The following is a 6,998-nucleotide window of genomic DNA, read 5'->3' on the forward strand; positions in this document are numbered from 1 at the left end:
TAGCATTGATACTAATAAAACATCCAATAAGCTTTTCATTAGCAGTGAGAAAAATATTTTCAATTCTTGAATAGTATAAAATTATTTAAAGTCAAAATCCCTAACGTTTTTTCTAATAATTACAAAATACAATTGCTCATTAAATACACATTTGCAAAAAATACCAAGTAAATTTAAGTTTAGCTGCTGAATGTCATTAGTCACACATTTTTATGTTGCTGAAATATCATTTATTAATGTGTAGGAGAGATTAAAATGAAGGCAGGTGATGTGGCACACACCTATGATCCCAGCACTTTCAAGGCTAAGGCAGGAAGGAGCATTGTGAGCTTGATTGAAGTCAGTCTGAACTACAAGTTGAGAGTCTCTCTCTCTCTCTCTCTCTCTCTCTCTCTCTCTCTCTCTCTCTCTCTCTCTCTCTCTCTATCTCTCTCTCTCCCTCTCTCTCTCTCTCTCACACACACACACACACACAACAACAACAACAACAACAACAACAACATTAAAATGGAAAACAGGTAATGTAGAATTTTAAGATTACTGTCAATAACAAATATAATGATGCCAGTAACTGTCATTAATTTTGCTGGCCACAGAGTATCAACATCACAAAAACCAACTGTTAGAATTATGAGTTTACGTTGGCAAGCATTCCAGAATTTTCAGTTTGTTTTGAGTAACTTACTTTAAAAGTCTGAACTGATGCAGTAGTAGGCAGGAACCTCATAGATCTGACCAATTACCTAGAAAATGGAGACACACTCTCCATTTTCCTTAAAGTTCACTTTATTTCATGAAAATATTTGATATAACTCACAGGTTTTCACTCAAGTGATGTACAAATATTCATGTAAGCAGCTCCAGAACACACTATGCTACTGACATATTCTTAGACCTAGTAGTCCAATAATTACCCCCTAATACATACCCATTTCCAGTGAACGTTTTCATATCTTTCCCAGACTTACACCGTGTGACGTGTGATCCAGCTTGGTGTGACTGCTTCCCCACAGACTCGGCAGTGACGTTCTGCTGCTGCTGCTGCTTCATCTCAGGGAAACTGGCTCATAACTGTGAGAATGTAATGTTCTAGTCAGTGTCTGTGGGTTTCCAGTTTCACCTGTGCTAAACTAATTTCCAAAGAATAAGTTATGCATTAAAATTATTTGTGTATCAGGTAATAGTGATGACTTATACCTTATTAAAATAATCACTATTTATTCCTGCTGTCATTATGTATTTCATGGCCCTAATTTGAGTGGCTAAGGTCTGCACCTTCTTAGATTCCTGAAGACGTATTAATGTTGCTGACAGTGGACCGTGCACCAGCCAACACCATGTATCTTGTCACCTGAAAGTCACACAATCACTCTGTGTTCTCTCTGAGCGGTCCTGATGCCTTTTGGTCATTACTCACTAACTATAGTAAAAATGATACTTTTTATTGAGTATATTTCTATGTTCATTGTTATTAAATCTCCACAAGAAGAATACAAAGATCACCATAATTCATAAAGCAAGACTGTTCCAAATCGAACATTGTGATAATGAAGGGGTAAAGTGGTTTTTCTCAGAAGAATGTAGCGCTATGCATGAAGCAGCTCTTGATTTCTATTGTTGCACATCTTTCCAGACAGCTGCCTGCAGACTGCTTCGTCTTTAGGTCTGAGTCAATATCATACTGATGGCTTCTCCATATTATGAATGTTTATGGTTACACTTTGGGTTTTAGTACTTACACTAAATATTACAACTTAAACTGTGTGAAAGCCGCCAGCAGTGAATTTCTTTTCACATAAAACAAGTGATTTTTTTCTCAGTTCATGCATATATTAACAATTCAGTTTGTATTCATGGAAGCTGTGCTCTTTTTTGGTCAAGTCTCAGCTATAGTGAGCTCTAGAGAAAGATGACACTTGATGACTCAGAAGATGTGTCATTTCTTGTATGTGACAAACATTTACAAAGCAATGGATATGAAGCAGAGCCGCTAAAGTACATACCTTTGGGATAAGAAAAAAGCATTTTAGATTACTGCCTTTTACCTTATGTTATCATCTTTTCATAAGACTTATAAACATGTGATATAATAAATATGAAAGTATAATTAATAATAAATTATTTTATGTATATAGTTTGTCCATTTACAATTTTAAAATTGGAATTGGGGTACAGTTCTTACAGTTTAGAGATAGAGCCTTGAAATAGTAATATCCTGGAGCTTTTATGTATTTATTTATTTAAAATGTATTTATTATATTTTTATTATATATGTAATATATATATATCTGTTTCAGAATTATACAGCTTAAACAGAAATCCACAGCTAAAGGTATGCCCAAAGATGTAATACACACTACCAATGGGCTGTGGAAGAACCCCACAGCTGTTCTTTTAGGGAAGTATAATGATGGAACATGAGAAAGCTACAGACAGAAAAACAAACAAACAAACAAAAACAAAAACGGTTTCCACAGTCAGTGACCCCATGTCTTTGCCAGGGGCGCCTCCCCATCAGGGAGTTTTATGTCTGGTGGGTTGACTTGTCAAACATGAGTTGTCATTGCTGTACATTTCAATCCCCCCCCTGCAATGTACCATGTGGCTGTTAGGAATCAAACCCAAGCCTTTGCAAGAGCAATAAGTGCTCTTTAACACTGAGCAATATATCCACCTCGTATCCTGGAGCTTAAAAAAACAAAAACAAAAGCAAAACAAACAAACAAGCAAAAAACAGAACATCACGGTGCAGCTACTGTAGATGTATGTTAGTGAGGGAATCAGGCTCTGGCAATTGGGATGATTCAATTCCTTTACAGATCAAGCTATTTAAGAGCAAAAATCATGTAAACATAAGACATAGTTTATGGTCTCATATTCATAGTGAAGTTTTAGAGAGATCTCAGCCACTAACTTGTGCATTATTCCTATAAGTACAGACATCTATGCATTTGTATATGTGTAGTATATGAGGAAACTTGAAAATATAAAGAAACTCTTTTTCTGAGTTGTTTTCTATTTCTCTATCATGAAGCTTATGTTTAATGTACTGAATTAAATTAATTTGATAAAATAATGACACTGGTAACCAGGCCAAATAACTAATGTAAGCACCAAAGGTAAGACTGTTGAGAGAAACACAGTGAAAAAAGTGTGTGGGTGCTGATGATCTCTGATAACACTGAGGAGCTTGATTTTCACTGCATGGGAAGGAATCTCTTTTAAAACAGAAATTCCAAAAAAGATCACTATATGGTCATTTTCAGCAAGCGCATGTTCGTCACAATGTGTTGAAAATAGCGTTTGTCTTAACGTTGCATGATCTTTCTTGTTGGAGGCTGCACATCTAGCTCCACATCTGCAGTTGTGATCACAGGAAAGTGGAAAGCAAAATACGACCATTGCCGGGACAGGGATGGTGGAGAGCAATAGAGACCAGGCGGTCTCATCAGGGAAGTGGGAAAGTGGAGCTCCTTAGTGGATAGGAGAGAGGTAAATACAGAAGAAATAGGTAGGCAGGGGATAGAGCAATATGGGTGACTGAAAAGTCATAAATAATCATAGTTTTAACTACTTACATTTTCCTTCCAAGTAGAAAAGAATAATAGTGTTTGTCTTCATAGCTGGGATTTGGTTCTTTAAACCTGAAATATAGGCTCACAAAAGTGATGGGATAGGAAATAAACAGGGAGACATTTAGGACCATTTATAACCTTAATTAATGATTATACAGTTAATAGGGTGTGGAAAGTGCAGTGATGGCCTCTAGCTGTACTGATGTCTTTTGTTCCGGATCCTGGGGATGTAAGATTTTATGCAAAGAGAAACATAAAAACAGATGAATTGAGATAGATATTTTGCTGATTGAAATAGTGGGATAGGCATGAGTTATCACTGTGATTCAATTAGAATTATGAGTCAAAACATGGATAGCTGCAAAATAGAGTGTATTAAAATTATGCAAAATGAGGTTGACTCACCTCACTCTTTTGGATATCTTTTGGTGAATATTTTCCAGGTCAACCTATGTTTTATTTGGTTGTATATATGTGAATTATATTCACTACTGTTTTAGGTGTTAACTATAAAATGAGGCAATGTAAATCAATAGGATTGGATTTCTAAGGCATGACACTTAGGTGCAATACAGGCACACCAAGTGTGTGTTCTGATTAGGATTTGACTGTAAATGCTTTTATTATCTCTAGTATGCTATATATATATAGGTAGATACATGGACAAGTATATAGAAATATATGATATCCAGTCTGGAACATTAATATTAATTAATAATACTAATATTAAAGAGAGAAGTTAATCAAAAGTAAATAGGTAAAACAGAATGATGATATAGACATATTGACTGGTGAATCACAAGTTTGATGCATACTCTATTATTTTTTCCAGGTATATGAAATATGCTTCCACTATGAGGTTAAGATGAAAGCACTTTCCACGTATGTCCTCATTAAAGAATGTCCTTAATTTCCAAGCTGGACTTGGAGTCATAACCAATATGTTTCTCCTTTTTTTCTACACTGTCATAATCCTAGGTCGCAAACCTAAGCCCACAGACCGATCTCCTGTCAACTGACCTTCATCCACATAGTGATGGTCCTCACTGGAGGAGACCTTTGGCTTACACACGTATTTGAGTCACTGAACTTTGAGAATGACTTCAAATGTAAGGCAACTTTTTACATAAGCAGGGTGATGAGAGGCCTCTCCATCTGCATCACCTGCCTCCTGAGTGTGTTCCAGGCTGTCACTATCAGTCCCAACACATCATTGTTGGCAAAATTTAAACATAAACTAAAAAAATACATGATTCATGCTTTCTTATTTATTTGGTCTTTCAACTTGTTATTCATTGGCAACCGGATCTTCTATGTTGGTGCTTTTACCAATGTGAGTGCGAGCAACCAAATGAAGGTCACCAAATATTGCTCACTCTTCCCCATGAACTACATCAGCAGGGCACTGATTTTAACAGTGACAGTCTCCAGAGATGTTTTTCTTGTAGGAGTTATGTTGATCACAAGTGCATACATGGTGATCATCTTGTTTAGACATCAGAGGCAATGCAAGCATCTTCACAGCATCAGCCACCTGAAAGCATCCCCCGAGAAGAGGGCCACCCAGACCATCTTGCTGCTGGTGGTTTTCTTTGTGGTCATGTACTGGGTAAATCTCATCATCTCATCAATCTCAGTCCTGTTACAGAAGTACGACCCAGACATTTTGACTGTTCAGAAGTTCGTGGTGAATGCCTATCCCACAATTACTCCTTTGGTACAAATCAGTTCTGATAACAGAATAATCAATATGCTGAAAAACATGCAGTCAGTGTGCCACCATATTTTTAAAAAAGGGCAATTTTTCTCTTCTTTTTAAAAGACAAATTATTTATTTTAATTTATATGAATGAGTGTTGTGCCAGCTTGTGTGCATGTGTGCATGTGTGCATTCCTGGTTCCCACAGGGGTCAGAAGAGGTCATTGTCCCCACCTTGAACTGGACATACATGTGGCTGTAAGGAGTCATTCTTATGCAGCTGCAATTATTGTTTTTCAAAATACAGATTCTTCTTAAACTGTGTAATAGTTCAAGTAGCAAATCAAGATTCTTCATATATTTAAATAAAATTTGTGGTATTACACATGTATATTCTCATGAGATTTCTGCTGCCAAGTACTATAGAGTCCTTTAAATTCATTGTACACCCCAATATAATATTTCCAAAGGATTTCTGTTACTCTCTTCTTTTTATTTTATGTCATAAATATTCCCTTGATGCTGAGGATACTCAAAGGAAGCTCCTTGTTGACAGTGATATTTAAGATTTTCTTTTGAAAATATTTTAATCTCCTCTCAGTTATCAAGAATAGTTTAATATCATATTATATCTTTAATTCTCTTTCCAAAGTGTAGTTTCTCTGGATCCATAAAAATATTGCAAATTTAAATTTTCTGTTTTTACCATAGTTACTTAGTCTCGCATGAAAATTCCATGTACCTGTTTATTTGTACTTCATCAATACTTATTGATATATTATTGATAAATAAAAATTGTTTATACATGCATATATGACGTACATTGTGCTTTTTTGTGTATGTGTGTATGCATGTGTGTGTGCATGGATTAAGGATGTGTGTATGTGTATGTGTGCACAGATAAAGGATGTGTGCGCACAGATGAAGGATATATGTGTATGTGCACTTGGAGGCCAGGAACAACTTTGCTGCTGTTCTTCAGAAGCCATTCACCTTGTGTTTTGAGAGAGCATTTCTCAGTGACCTGGGTCTTGCCAAATAGGCCAAGATGATAGCTACAGGGATTCTTTTGTCTCTGCCTCTCCAGCTCTGGGATTACAACTGTGTACTACCATACCCCACATACGATTTTTTCATTTATTGAAAATAGTTTTTTTATACAATATATTCTAATTAGAGTTTTTTTCTCCCTGTCAACAAGTTCCAGGAAAGCTGAACTTAGGCAGTGAAGAAAACCATAGAAAACAGAAAGCAGGTGAAGCTATAACTGAATGAAGAGACCATATTACAGCCCCAGAAAGTAGCCAAACTTGGCAGCTTCAGTCATATGGTTCTGGCTTTAGAGTGAAGGTTAGAAGAAAGAGATTATGGAATCTCCCTCTGTGACTAAGGAAAGCTGCTGAGGTCAGGTACATGAGAGGGGTGTCACTGCATGGAGGCCTAGAGAAGCTATTGTGTGAAGCTGTGAAAGGGAAATCTGGATTGCCTAAAAGACCCCCCAAAATGTTATTAAGAGGATCATGTGATTTTTATCTTTAAGTCCATTTATGTTGTTTTTATATTTATTGACTTATGTATGTTGAACCATCCCTACATTTCAGGAAGAAAAATTGACTTGTTTATTATATATATATATATATATATATATATATATATATATATATATATATATATAATGTGTATACTCTTTTTGATGTATATCTGTTTTCTGTTTGTAAGTATTT

General features: G+C 35.8%; 1 pseudogene; it reads left to right on the forward strand.

Annotated features, from left to right (window-relative positions):
- Positions 1-2,811: 2,811 nt before the first annotated feature.
- Positions 2,812-5,945, forward strand: LOC102904178 (vomeronasal type-1 receptor 90-like; annotated as a pseudogene).
- The last annotated feature ends 1,053 nt before the right edge of the window (positions 5,946-6,998 follow it).

The sequence above is a fragment of the Peromyscus maniculatus genome, chromosome 3 (assembly GCF_049852395.1).
Source record: "Peromyscus maniculatus bairdii isolate BWxNUB_F1_BW_parent chromosome 3, HU_Pman_BW_mat_3.1, whole genome shotgun sequence".
Lineage (NCBI taxonomy): Eukaryota > Metazoa > Chordata > Mammalia > Rodentia > Cricetidae > Peromyscus > Peromyscus maniculatus.